This window comes from Dendrobates tinctorius, unplaced genomic scaffold (genome assembly GCF_039654945.1).
Source record: "Dendrobates tinctorius isolate UK_male_01 unplaced genomic scaffold, ASM3965494v1 ptg000162l, whole genome shotgun sequence".
NCBI classification, from domain to species: Eukaryota; Metazoa; Chordata; class Amphibia; order Anura; family Dendrobatidae; genus Dendrobates; species Dendrobates tinctorius.
In genome coordinates this window covers 48,577,129-48,591,896 of record NW_027361829.1, presented here as the reverse complement: position 1 = coordinate 48,591,896, position 14,768 = coordinate 48,577,129, and the positions used below count along the sequence as shown (strand labels likewise).

Here is a 14,768-nt window from a genome sequence, read left to right as displayed (position 1 = left end):
AGAACAAGTACTTTGAATTGGATCCTATAATGAATGGGCAGCCAGTGTAATGACTGACGAAGAGAGGACACGCCCGAGTACCGATTAGCCAGATGGACAACCCTGGCTGCTGCGTTAAGTATGGACTGGAGAGGCGATAGTCGAGTGACGGGGAGGCCAATTAATAGAGCGTTCCAGTAATCCAAGCGGGAGTGGATCAATGCTACAGTGAGGGATTTTTTGTTTCCATGGTGAGAAAAGGGCGGATTCTAGAGATGTTCTTTAGGTGTAAGCGGCAAGAGTGGGCAAGAGATTGTATATGGGATGTGAAGGAGAGATTGGTGTCAAACATAACGCCTAGACAGCGCGCCTGCAGCCGGGGTGTTATTGTGGTACCACCCACGGAGAGGGAAATGTCCGATTTAGGGTGGTTAGTAGATGGCGGGAGCAGAAGTTCAGTTTTGGAGAGGTTGAGTTTCAGATAGAGAGTGGACATGATATTGGAGACTGCGGACAGTCACTGGCGTTCTGTAGTACAGAGGGGGTAAGGTCGGGGAATAACGTGTATAGTTGGTTGTGTGTCATCAGCATAAAGATGGTACTGAAAGCCAAATCTGCTGATGGTCTGTCCAATTGGGGCTGTGTAGAGAGAGAAGAGAAGGGGACCAAGGACTGAGCCCTGAGGTACCCCGACAGCAAGAGGAAGAGGAGATGAAGTGGAGCCAGAGAACAAAACACTGACGGAGCGGTCAGAGAGATAGGAAGAGAACCAGGAGAGAGCAGTGTCCTTAATGCCTAGTGACTGGAGAGTAGGAGATGGTGATCAACAGTATCGAAAGCTGCAGATAGGTCAAGAAGAATGAGCAGAGAGTGGTCACCATTACGTTTTGCTGTCAGAAGGTCATTGGTCACTTTGCTGAGTACAGTTTCAGTCGAATGTAGGGGGCAGAAGCTGGACTGTGAAGTGTCTAGAAGGGAGTGAGTGGAGAGGTAATGGGTAAGGCGGAAGTAAACTAGGCGCTCCAAAAGTTTAGAGATGAAGGGGAGATTGGAGACTATTCTGTAGTTGTTTGTGCAGGATGGGTCGAGAGCGGGTTTCTTTAGTAATGGAGTAATGATGGCGTGTTTGAAGGACGATGGGAAAATGCCCGAGGAGAGAGAGATTAAAGATTGTAGTTAGGTGGGTTGTGACGACTGGAGAGAGATACTGGAGGAGATGTGAGGGAATGGGGTCGGTAGTGCATCTAGTCGGACGAGAAGAAGAGAGGAGTCTGGAGACAACTTCTTCTGTGATGGGATCAAATGTGGAAAGTGAGCCAGGGGAGATGCAGGAAGGGTTGGGAGTCACAGCACTTGGTGGTTGAGAGCAGATTTCCTGACGGATTTTATCTATTTTTTCTGTAAAGTGGGAGGCCAGGTCATCAGCACAAATGTCTGTGATAGGGGCTTGTGCTTTTGGCCTGAGGAGGGAGTGAAAAGTGTCAAAAGGTTTCTTGGGGTTGTTGGCTAGTGAGGAGATCAGGGTGGTGAAGTAGGTCTGTTTGGTGAGGTGAAGGCCAGCGTTATAGGATCTTAACATAAATTTGAAGTGGATGAAGTCTTCTGGTGTGCGGGTTTTTCGCCATAGGCGTTCAGCACTCCTAGAGCATCGCTGGGGAAGTTGAGTTTGCGATGTGAGCCAGGGCTGTTTAACTCTGTGCTTGGAGGTTCTGAGAGTGAGGGGAGCTACTTGGTCAAGGGTGCTTCTAAGAGTGTCATTGTAGTGATGAACAGCCAGATTAGGACAGGAAAGTATTAAGTTACGTACCGGTAACGGTATTTTTCGGAAGCCCATGACAGCACCACGAGAGAGGGGATCCGCCCCATAGGAACAGGAAACCTACAGATACAAAAGGGCGGTACCTCTCCCACGCATCAGTTGGATTACAGAGCTTGAGAGGCTACCATGGTTAGTACACAACATATGATATATACAACCTATCTACCCTATTTAACAGAATTATTTCATACCATCTCCCACATAAGGTGATTCTATGAACAAACTTCTAAGGAGTGCACCCCTATATGTGAACAAGGGAGGGAAATAAGGGTGCTGTCATGGGCTTCCGAAAAATACCGTTACCGGTACGTAACTTAATACTTTATTCGGACTCCCATGACAGCACCACGAGAGAATTACAGAGATGTAAACTAACTTAGGGAGGGACTACAGCCTGCAGCACCCTTAGCCCGAAGGTGAGGTCTGAGGAGGCACCCATGTCTAACCGATAGTGGTTAAAAAAGGTGGAAGGAGATGACCAGGTGGCCGCCTTACATATTTGATCAATTGATACTCCAGATCTCTCTGCCCAGGATGATGCCATGGCCCGAGTGGAATGTGCCCTCAGGTTCTGTGGAGCCGGACCGCCACCTGCTGTGTAGGCAAGAGAGATAGCCTCCCTAATCCACCTTGCTAATGTGCGTTTTGATACTCTGTATCCTTTTCTGGAACCTTGGAAGGATAGGAATAATGCGTTCTCCTTCTTCCAAGGATCCGTGGCTGCTAAATATGTCAGTAAGCACCGCCTAATATCTAATGCCTGAAGTTTCTGCTCTTTAGGGTTGGTTGGATTAGGGAGGAAGGAAGGCAGAACTATCTCCTGTGTCCTGTGGAATTGTGTTGCTACCTTGGGAAGGTATGCTGGATCTGGCCTTAGGATCACTCTATCCTGTAAGAACTCTGTGTAAGGAGGCAATCTGGAGAGTGCCTGTATGTCGCTCACCCTACGTGCGGATGTTATTGCTACCAGGAATGCTGTTTTAAGGGATATAATCTTTAGTGAGGCGGAATCTAAAGGTTCAAACGGACTTTCTGTCATGGCTGTAAGGACTAAGTTTAAGTCCCACGGTACGCATCTGTCTTTGTGTATAGGTCTCGATCTGGCCGCTGCTCTGATGAACCTTGCTACCCAATAATCTTTTGCAATATCAGCTGCAAACAGGGCCCCTAAGGCTGAAACCTGTACTTTTAGCGTACTTGTGGAGAGACCCAATTCGAAACCTTTCTGGAGAAATTCCATAATATGTTTCGTGGGAATTCCATCTCTGATGTCAAAGTGAAAGGTGGATAGGAAGCGTTTCCAGGTCCTAGCATAAATATTAGTGGTGGTTAATTTTCTGCTTCTTAGGAGGGTGTCAATTAAGTTCTTGGAGAACCCTCTATTTTTTAATAGTGACCTTTCAAACACCACGCCGTCAAATGAAGTCTCGCTACTTGTGGGTGGCTGACTGGCCCCTGGTAGAGGAGATCCGGAAGGTTCGGTAGTACCCAGGGATCGCCTACCGACATGGTCCTCAACCACGCGAACCAGGTCCTCCTGGGCCAAAAGGGGGCAATCAGTATGACTCTTGCCTGATCCTCTCTGATCTTCCTGACTACCAGGGGAAGAAGATTCAATGGTGGGAAGGCGTATGCCAGAGAAAAGTCCCATCTTATCAGTAGGGCATCCACCGCCAGGGGATTTTCCCTGGGGTTCAGAGAGCAGAACAATCTTTCTTTTCTGTTTTCTCTGGTGGCAAAGAGGTCTACCTCTGGCTGGCCCCATCTGCGGACAATCTGGCGGTAAATGTCTTTGTTCAAAGCCCATTCTCCTTGTCTTAGAGCCTTGCGGCTTAAAAAGTCTGCTCTTACATTGTCCTTTCCGCTGATGTGGAGCGCGGTCAAAGATAGACAATTTCTCTCTGCTATCTGGAGGAGCCGTTCTGTTATCTGCATCAGAGCGCTGGAGCGGGTTCCACCTTGGTGGTTGACATATGCTACCGCTACCTGGTTGTCCGAGTGTATCCTCACATGATGGCCCTGCAGGTAGATAATGAGTTTCTTGACTGCTCGCTCTATCGCCAATAGTTCTCTCTGGTTGGATGAGATTTCAGAATTAGAATCCCACTGGCCCTGTACCACTATGTCCCCCATATGGGCTCCCCAACCAAAGGAACTAGCGTCTGTGGTTATAATACGGGTTATCTGTGCTATCCAGGGCACCCCTGACGCTAGGTTCTCACTCTGAAGCCACCATCTTAGTGATGTAACAGTTGAGGGGCTTAGACACATCCGACCTTGTAAGGAGCCTCCAAGGGCCCTGCTATTAATCAAGACATCGTTTTGAAGGGTTCTGGTATGGAACTGTGCCCACCTTACTGCTGGGATGCATGAAGTTAGAGAACCTAACAGGGACATGGCCTGTCTGAGGGTCATAGATGGATTATCCATTGCTCGAAGAACCTGCTCCTGTATCTTTTGTAATTTATCTAGTGGTAGCAGGCACCGCTGAGTGTCTGAATTTAGTATCAATCCTAAAAATTTCTGTATTTTTAAGGGCTGGAGTCGGGATTTCTCGTAGTTTAAAATCCATCCTAGGTTTTCTAACCTGGATCTAGCTTTTTCTATCTGGGATTTACAATGACCCATCGATTTTCCTACAATCAAGAAATCGTCTAAATATGGAATGATTAAGACGTCAACCTCTCGTAAGTGAGCCATAACTTCGGCCACTAATTTTGTAAAAACCCTGGGTGCTGCTGAGAGACCAAAGGGAAGGGCTCTATACTGAAAATGACGTACTGTGCCCTCTACTGAAACTGCCACCCTCAGGAACTGCTGGAAGTCTGTATGGATAGGTACGTGATAGTACGCGTCTTTCAAATCTATGACTGCCATAAAACAACCTTTAAACAATATTTTTATTGTTGTATTAATGGACTCCATTTTGAATTTATGATTAATCAAAAATTCGTTAAGGGAACGAAGGTTTATAATCGTTCTGAATGTGTTATCAGGTTTCTGGATTAGAAACAGGGGAGAGTAAAACCCTCTTCCTCTTTCAGCCTCTGGGACCTCTACCAGAACATTTTTCTGACATAGGCTCAAGACTTCCGCTTCTAAAGCCGCTTGTTCAAGATGAGAAGATCTTAAGGGGGGTCAGTTTAAAGGTGTCCCGCGGGATCTGGGTAAATTCCAACCTAAGCCCGGTGGATATTACCTTGCGCGCCCAGTCACTATTCGTAATCTGCGACCATGCCGGGAAGAAGGATGACAGTCTACCCCCTACGGGAACCGCTAGTCATTGATTTGGTTTCTTTTGATCTCTTGACGAGCGTGTAAACATATAGCCCGTACCTCGTCTCCTTCTGTCTTCCCATCTGGGTCGATCTCTAACAGGTGAAGAGTTGCGCCTTCTCCCCTGGCCAAATCTCCTTCTACCAAATGGACGACGGTAGGACGCTGATGAAAGGTTTGGGAACTTTTTCTTGTCGTCCCCCGCCTTTTCAAGCAGCTCGTCTAGGACGGTTCCAAATAAGTATTCGCCCTCACATGGAATCGCACAGAGCTTTGCTCTGGACTGGATGTCTCCCTGCCAGCACTTTAGCCACAGGGCTCTGCGAGCTGCGTTAGAGAGACCTGCTGCTCTGGCGGCCATTCTCATTGCATCCGCTGAGGCATCTGCTAGGAAAGCTGCTCCCTCTTGGATGGTCGGTAGGGCCCCAAGAATTGTTTGTCTTGATGTACCCTGCTTTAGTTGTGACTCCAACTGGTCCAACCAGACCATCATGGACCTGGCCGTGCACGTTGAAGCCACTGCTGGTCTTAAGGACCCGGCCGCCATCTCCCAGGTGTTTTTCAGGAAGGTATCAGCTTTCCTGTCTAAGGGATCTTTAAGGGATCCCATGTCCTCAAAGGGGAGCGAGGATTTTTTTGATGCCTTCGCAATGGCAGCGTCTAATTTGGGGGCTCTGTCCCAAGAACTTACTGCCGGATCGTCGAAGGGGTATCTCCTTTTGAGGGCTGGTGGTAGCGACCCTCTCTTGTCCGGTCTTTTCCACTCTGTGGATCAGATCCTGTATCTTTTGGTTTAACGGAAAGACTCTCCGCTTCCTCTGTTCCAGCCCACCGAACATGACATCCTGCATGGATAAATGGGGCTTAGGCTCCTCTACCTCCATTGTCCCTCTGACTGCTTTGACCAGCTTGTCTACCCGGTCAAGAGGCAGACAAAATCGCCCCGAGTCCTCTTCTCCTGAAGAGGACGAGGGAGATGAAGCCTGGGAGTCTCTGCTTTTTCTCCACTCTGCTGAGGAATCAGACTCCGCCGGGACCTCGCCCCTTAGACTTTGCGGCTGAGACAAGGACTTTAGGGTTTCCCTCATTTCTACCCTGACAATGTCTCTCAAACTCGCCGCTACTGCAGGCGACTCTTCTGCCACCGTCTGCTGAATACAGGGGGGGCACAATCTTTTGAGGCACGCGTCTGGTAATGGGCATGCACAGAGTGCGCATTCCCTATGTTTATTTTTATTTGTAGCTTTTTTTCCCTAGAAAAAGAAAAACACAGAAGGGGGGTCCCGTCACTGAGTGAACTTTCACGAAGATCACTTACCAGTGCCACAATCAAGTACCGGAGAACGAGGGGGATTTCTTTCAGCCGATGCTCCTGTCTGCCTGGAGGAGCTTTTACGAGTGGACTGGTCACTTCGTCCCGCATTACTGTCACGGGACCCTTTCTTTTTCTGTTTGACCTGCCGAAGGTCATCCAGGGGCGGCAGTGATGTCTGCCGCTGCTGCCCTTGCTTCTGTCGCTGCTGCTCTCGATCGCTTTCCATCACCACTGCTGCTGCTGCTGCTGCTGCACACTGCTGCATGTAGTAATGTGGCCAAGACAAGGTACCCTGCCCGGGTCCCGCCTAAATACCCCTCCTCCGGTCAGCAGTTTCCATGCCGCGCCCCTCCCCCCCGTAATGGATCTCCCTACCCCAGCTGGCGCCCCACCGCGCGCCATCGGTGTTTCCGATGGGCGCCGCCATCTTGGGCTCGCCGCGCATGCGCAGTAGCGCGCTGACCCGTAAGCGCCTCCTCCGCCCGCCCCCTGACGTCACCGCTACCCCGGAAACGCCGGAAGCTCCGCGGGACGCCCGGGAGCTCCGGAGCAGCGCCCGGTCGCAGCCCTCTGCACAGCGCTGGCAACCTATCTGCGCCGCCGGAGCCGGGAATCCCGGGGGGGGAAAATACTTACCGGCGGCGGCTTAATTCCGGAGACGGCCATCCTCCGGACGCCGCTCCCTGCTGTCCACGCCACCGCCGTGATACCCATCCTGGGCCACCGTGGCGTCTTCCAGAAAATCCGAACCAAGCCGAGGTAGGAGACCCCCTCGCTACCGGTGTCGGCTGGCCGGCCTGGGATCCCATTCTTCTGTAGGATCCCGTCCCCTCAGGAACAGGAAACCAACTGATGCGTGGGAGAGGTACCGCCCTTTTGTATCTGTAGGTTTCCTGTTCCTATGGGGTGGATCCCCTCTCTCCTCGTGGTGCTGTCATGGGAGTCCGAATAAAAAGAGGAGTTTGGGGACAGTGATGAGTGTAGGGAGTCTGAAAGTGTCTGAGGGTTAATGGCTTGTAGATTTCTGACTGTGCGGTAGGTAGGAGTGAGCTGGGGTGGGCGAGGATTTGGGAGTGTGAAGGAGAGAATATTGTGGTCAGAGAGTGGAAGCGGTGAGTTATTTAGGTGGGAGATTGAGCAGAGACGGACAAACACCAGATCAAGGGTGTTACCATTCTTGTGTGTCTCAGAGGTTGAAAGCAGCGAGAGGCCTAGAGAGGTGGTTAGTGATAGAAGCTAGGATGCAGATGTGGAAATAGGGCTGTTAATGGGGATGTTGAAGTCTCCCAGGAAAAGGGTTGGAAGTTCTGAGGACATGAAGTGTGGCAGCCAGGCTGAAAAGTGGTCAAGGAAGTGGGTGGGTGAGCCTGGGGGCCGGTATATGACTGCTACTCTGAGGGAAAGGGGACGAAAGAGCCTGATGGTGTGGACCTCAAAAGAAGGGAACAAGAGTGATGGAACTGGGGGGGATGACCTGGAAAGTGCATTGTGGGGACAGGAGTATACCGACTCCACCACCATGTCTGTTTGTGGGTCTCGGGGAGTGGGAGAATTGTAAGCCACCATAGGAAATGGCAGCAGGAGAGGCAGTGTCAGAATCCTGAATCCAGGTTTCAGTGAGGGCCAACAAATTAAGAGAGTTGTTCAGAAAGTAGTTGTGTAGGAAAGGAAGCTTGTTACAAGCAGACCGTGGATTCCAGAGGGCACGATAAAAAGATGGAGATGAGGGAGTGCAAGTAATATTAATAATATTACTATGGTTTCGATATGAGGTAAGGTAGGGGTTGGGGGATGGTGGGCCAGGGTTGGGGGAGATGTCCCCTGAAATCAGAAGGAGTAGGAAGATAACGAGCAAATAGTTGTTGGAATTGTAAGTAGTTTTTTTCTGCGATGTGTTTGGGCAAGATGGGCTGAGGTTTCTCAGGAAGGTGAGGAGTGCATGGGAGCTGTACATGGGAGAGGGAAGTATAGAGGGGCTGATGTGTATAAGTCTAGTGAATGACAAGAAAACTTGTCACTCAATGTCATGTCGGACCACTGAAGTGCACAGTGGGTTTACAAAGATTGTCCATTATTAGAGTTTGTAATTAAAGATTCATTATTATAGTGTCTGCAGCTTTCAATTCTTTGATTTTCAGATCTCCAACTGTTGTCAGTTAATGGAAAAACAGGCTCAACACAGATATCTCCTGTTTACCGAATCAATGTTTTATTCACAGAGGTTTTAGGTACTTTCCTAATTTAAAGCAATTAAAATGCAGAATACCAATAAAATTATTTTGTCACTTCCTTTTTATATACAGTAAAAAAAAATCATGAAATCTGTGGAACAAATATGTTAATAATGCAACAGAGATTTGCTTGTCTCATCGAGGTCCTATTATACCGCACTTCCTGAAAGGGATCATGGTCCTCAACTTTTGTATCAAGGAAAAAAAGTCATGTAAAGAATATTTTTGAAGATCCCCAATTATGTAATACAGCCACTGTCATCTATCTCCGTGATGAGTAAATCTGTACCCACTGAAGACAAATTTTACCCATGAATTGAAGATGTTAAGAGTGAAAAATCAGTTCTGGAGAAGAAAGGAGCAGATTACCCTAATATACATTATAACGTTTATTATTTTCATGTATAATATATATATCTAGAGATAGAGATATATCTATACTAGCTGAAGAGCCCGGCGTTGCCTGGGCATAGTAACCAACTGTGGTTAGTTATAACAAATTATAATGATTATATTGCACATAAAAACCGTGCATCTAAACCTATCCTGTGGGATACTGACTGCTGAGCCGTGTATCTAATCCTATTCTGTGTGATATTGTCTGCTGAGCTGCGTATCTAAGGCTGGTTTCACATTAGCGCTTTTTAAGCGCACGCACGGCCGGGGGTAGCTCCGCCCCCGAGCCGGCTCTCTGCCCGGCGTGCCCGCCCCTTGCTTGTAGCGCCGCCTCCTAGCGCACAGCGGCGCTACAATCAAACTTTTCGGATTTTGGCGCGCACGGCGCACCGTCAAAAGTGCGCAGCGCAGGTCAAAGCGCAACTAGCGCACGGCCTGCGCACCCTATGCTAAAGATAGGGTGCGCCGATCGCAGGCGCCGCTGTGCGCTAGGAGGCGGCGCTACAAGCAAGGGGCGGGCACGCCGGGCAGAGAGCCGGCTCGGGGGCGGAGCTACCCCCGGCCGTGCGTGCGCTTAAAAAGCGCTAATGTGAAAGCAGCCTTATCCTATCCTGTGTGATACTGACTGCTGAGCCGTATATCTAATCCTATCCTGTGTGACTGACTGCTGAGCCATGTGTCTAATCCTATCCTGTGTTATACTGACTGCTGAGGTGTGTATCTAATCCTATCCTGTGAGATACTGACTGCTGAGCTGTATATCTAATCCTATCCTGTGTGATACTGACTGCTGAGCTGTGCATCTAATCCTATCCTGTGTGATACTGACTGCTGAGCCGTGTATCTAATCCTATCCTGTGTGATACTGAGCTCCCCTTGCAGTCTGTGTCAGAGGGTGGTCTGTTGGCACGGTAATAAATTGTGCTATTTCCAGCTTTACAGAAGGACGATAACACCATAGAAATGATAAGAATAATAGGCCTCAGTTACCATAACTGTCTACAAAGAAAACTGTTGCTGATAGCAACCAATCACAGCTCATTTTTCATCTTTTAAACAGCTCTGGGACAGCGTGGCGAGTTTTGAGTGGCGACTTTTATGTGGCGAGGTTGGTGTATGTGTGGTGAAATGTGTGCTGAGGGTGGTATATGTGTTTAAGCATGTGGTAGTGTGTGGTGCATTTTGTGTGTGTTCATATCCCCGTGTGTGGTGAGTATCCCATGTCAGGGCCCCACCTTAGCAACTGTACGGTATATACTGTTTGGCGCCATTGCTCTCATTCTTTAAGTCCCCTTTGTTCACATCTGGCAGCTGTCAATTTGCCTCCAACACTTTTCCTTTCACTTTTTCCCCCATTATGTAGATAGGGGCAAAATTGTTTGTTGATTTGGAACGCGCAGGGTTAAAATATCGCCTCACAACATAACCTATGATGCTCTCGGGGTCCAGACGTGTGACTGTGCAAAACTTTGTGGCTGTAGCTACGAAGGTGCAGATGCCAATAGATGCATACACTTTTTTCCCCATTATGTAGATAGGGTTAAAATTGTTTGGTGAATTGGAACGCGCGGGGTTAAAATTTCGCCTCACAACATAGCTTAGGACGCTCTCAGGGTCCAGACGTGCGACTGTGCAAAATTTTGTGGCTGTAGCTGCGACGGTGCGGATGCCAATCCCGGACATTCATACATACACACCCACATTGAGAGATAGATATATATATATATATATATATATATATATATATATATATATATATATATATATATATATACACACACATACATACACATACATATATACATATACACACACACACACTGTATATATATATGTAGTGACCACTGTGTCCGCTAGGGGGTGCTGTGTGGATGTCCCAAGAGAGAGGATGAGTGGCAGAATCCTGAAGGACCGTTATGTATCTCAAGGTGGGTGGCCTTGAGATGGAGACTTATGTGTGTGTGTGTGTTGATCAGCAATGATATTGCTGAAGTGTTGTTTCAATGTGTCAGGGAGAAGTCTCCAGGTAACTAGGGAGATGGGCAGACCTAGTTATCCAACAAACCCACCCAGGGGGTGTGTTTAGAACACTATGGTAGAGTGTGTATGAGAGTGTGAAGGACCTGTGATGAGGTCATAGCCATGTGATCTGGTGGGCGTGGCTACGGACCATATATGGTGGCCAGGGTAGGTCACATGTGGTGAATGCAGGGGCCTGGTTGGTCCAGTGTGCAATATGGTGCGTTCAGCGCACCATCAAAAGGGCGCAGCGCATGCAAAATCCTACTAGCGCACGGTCTGTGCACCCTATGCTAAAGATAGGGTGCGTAGATCGCATGCAGCGCTGTGCGATAGTAGGGAGGAGATGACCGGAGGGGCGCGGCAGGGGGCGGGGTTTAGCGGCACCGTGCGCTGCGTGTAGATACGCTAGTGTGAAACTAGCCTTAGAACAACATAAAATAGGACATGAGCACCTGATTTCAATATTGTATCTGGGCTGCTTGTAGTTTTTATAGAATCCCTGTTTTATCTGTTTGTAGGTGTTGCACTAGTCACAATGCTGAGTTATATATGAGCCCGTTTTGTATACACTGTGCATTGTCAGCAACTGCCAATTCGTGGTGGGGCGCAGTTACACAGATTAGCATGGCTGGTGTGCATGTGAGACTTGGGTAGTGATAATATAGTGCTGATGAAAACAGACTTATTGTATTGCAAAGACAACGTACAGTTTAATAAGTGACACAACCTTTAAACGGGCTCACTTGCCCTATATTATTCTGCTCTTGAATTAAATAGCAAAAACCTTCTCACAGATTCCCTTTAACTAAGGTTACATCTAAGGAAACATGCAGTCATCATAGGTTTACATCAAAATTGCTTTACAGGCAGGCCATTGCTACTTGTAAGATTGCCCCTAAATCAAAGGGGTTTATATGTTGTAAGAAGGCTTCAGGGCACTTGGGAATGTCCAGCCACCTCCTAAAGAAGATGCAGCTATGGGATAAGTTCACCACTAGTGCAGAGCCTGCTCAGGAATGGCAGTAGGCAGGTGGCAGTCCATCTGCACGGACAATCAGACAACGACTGCTTTTAGAGGCTAGTCTGATGTCAAGAAGGGCAACAAATGAGCCACTTCTCTCCAAGAAAAACCTCAAGTACAGACTAACATTCTGCAGAAAATACCAGAATTGGACTGCAGAAGACTGAGGTAAATTTATTTTCTCTGATGAAGCCACCTTCAGACTGTTTAGGACATATGAAAGAATGATTGTGCAGAGAAGAAAAGGTGAAAGCTCCCATGAGTGCTGTGATAAATCCAAAGGGAGTTCGTAGCTATATTCCGCGCTGCCGCTTTAGACAAATTCCAGGAGAATGCTGTATGATTGCAGTGGTTTTATTCTACGCGTTTCAGGGGTCTCATGCCCCCTTCATCAGGAAATACCACAGAGTACATACAGGTATCACAGACATAAATAGTTTTGAAAGGATTCTGCATTTCAAAAAAATGAGCGCCAACAAGTCAGATGATGCAGTGTCAAAGTTCAATGACACCACATGGTTAACAGTTCACCTAGGATATATTCCAAAAGTATGTGTATTTTAAAAGTTTTTTTGATTAAATTTGCATTTCCAATAATAAAGTCAAATTTATGATTTTAACATGGAAAAAAAGAAAATCTGAAAGAAAAAAGATGAAAAAGAACCAGACATCTGCTCAGGAGGACACGAACCTGCAAAAAAAAAAAAGGGGGGGGTTCATTCCTGTTCAGAGGTGGATGCCTTACAAGTGGACTACCGTATGGAAACAGCAAGCTACTTTTTCTCAAGGAAAGAATTGCAATCTTTATATAAAAAAGGAGAAAAATAAAAGCATAATTTTAATTCTTTACCAATAAAACATAATTTAAATTAAACTCTGAAAAATTAAATATGAAATTATTTTCTGGTATAAAAGTAAGTAAATTATTTTCCCATGAGTGCTGTGTCATGCCAACAGTAAAACATCCTGGATGTCATTCATATCTGGGATTGCTTTTCATCCAAGGGAGTGGGCTCACTCACAATCCTGCTTAAGAACGCTGCCATGAATAAAGAATGGGATCCAAACATTCTCCAACAGCAACTTCTCCCAGCAATCCAGGTGCAATTTATTGTTGAACAATGCTTTTTCCAGCATGAATGGAGACCTTGTCACAAGGCAAAAGTCATAACTGAGTGCCTCATTCAACAAGTCATTGAAATTTTGGGTCCATGGCCAGTAAGTTCCCAAGATCTAAATTACATTGAGAACCTGTGGTCAATCCTCAAAAGTGTGTGGAGAATAAAAAAAAAAAACACAAAACTGTGATAAACTCCAAGAACTGATTAGACAATAAATGGTTTATCATCAGTCAGGATTTGGCCCAGAAGCTGATGTTCAGCTGCTATGGCAAAGGACAGGAGTGTTGAAAATTACGGCTCAACACTGTAAATATTGAGACTGCGTGACCTAGATACATTTGCCAGTAAAAGTGTAAAAACTTATGAAATGCTTATAATTATACTACACTAAATGTAGAAACATCTTGCAAAAAGATCTAAAAACGATGAAACGGCAAACTTTGTGAAAACCAAAATTGACAGTGTGGTATCTAGTAGGTTTATATGTACCAGTCATGGTCAATGCAGTAGGTTGTCAGGTGTACTATTCAGTTGACAACTGCTATGGGTGGCGAGCCACTAATTGCTTATACCTCAGCACCGTAAAAATCTTCTGAACAACGAATGAAAAAAAAAAGAGGGTCAGCTTACCAAACCGGTATATTCACTTAGTCATGGCAGGAGACTGTACACGGAGCTGCCAGAGTAACTCCAAACATGCAATTAAATGGGTAAGATGGATCTAGCAAAAAAGGCTCTATGTGGTACTAAAACTTCACGTTTATTGCAAGCAATTAAAAACTCCATCAAATCTGTACAGCTCACACAAATAATACAGTGCTACCTACTCATTTCGTTATATAGCTTTAATCATGGTAAAAACTATCGTGCGTTGCCATCATGGTTTAAATCATGAGTTACCGTACGTACTCTGCATTTAGAAACATCCTAACAGAGCTCAACACCACTATCGATAGATAAAAAAAAAAAACATATGTCCAAAACTATAATATACAGTGGGGAAAAAAAGTATTTAGTCAGTCAGCAATAGTGCAAGTTCCACCACTTAAAAAGATGAGAGGCGTCTGTAATTTACATCATAGGTAGACCTCAACTATGGGAGACAAACTGAGAAAAAAAAAATCCAGAAAATCACATTGTCTGTTTTTTTTTTTCATTTTATTTGCATATTATGGTGGAAAATAAGTATTTGGTCAGAAACAAGCAATCAAGATTTCTGGCTCTCACAGACCTGTAACTTCTTCTTTAAGAGTCTCCTCTTTCCTCCACTCATTACCTGTAGTAATGGCACCTGTTTAAACTTGTTATCAGTATAAAAAGACACCTGTGCACACCCTCAAACAGTCTGACTCCAAACTCCACTATGGTGAAGACCAAAGAGCTGTCAAAGGACACCAGAAACAAAATTGTAGCCCTGCACCAGGCTGGGAAGACTGAATCTGCAATAGCCAACCAGCTTGGAGTGAAGAAATCAACTGTGGGAGCAATTATTAGAAAATGGAAGACATACAAGACCACTGATAATCTCCCTCGATCTGGTGCTCCACGCAAAATCCCACCCCGTGGGGTCAGAATGATCACAAGAACG

The 14,768-nt window shown here is 46.5% G+C and overlaps 1 protein-coding gene across 2 annotated transcripts in view; it reads right to left on the bottom strand.

Moving 5' to 3' along the window:
- The window catches only part of RALA (RAS like proto-oncogene A), a 74,074-nt gene that overhangs the window by 18,904 nt on the left and 40,402 nt on the right, over positions 1–14,768 (bottom strand). The gene's annotated exons all lie outside the window — the stretch shown is intronic.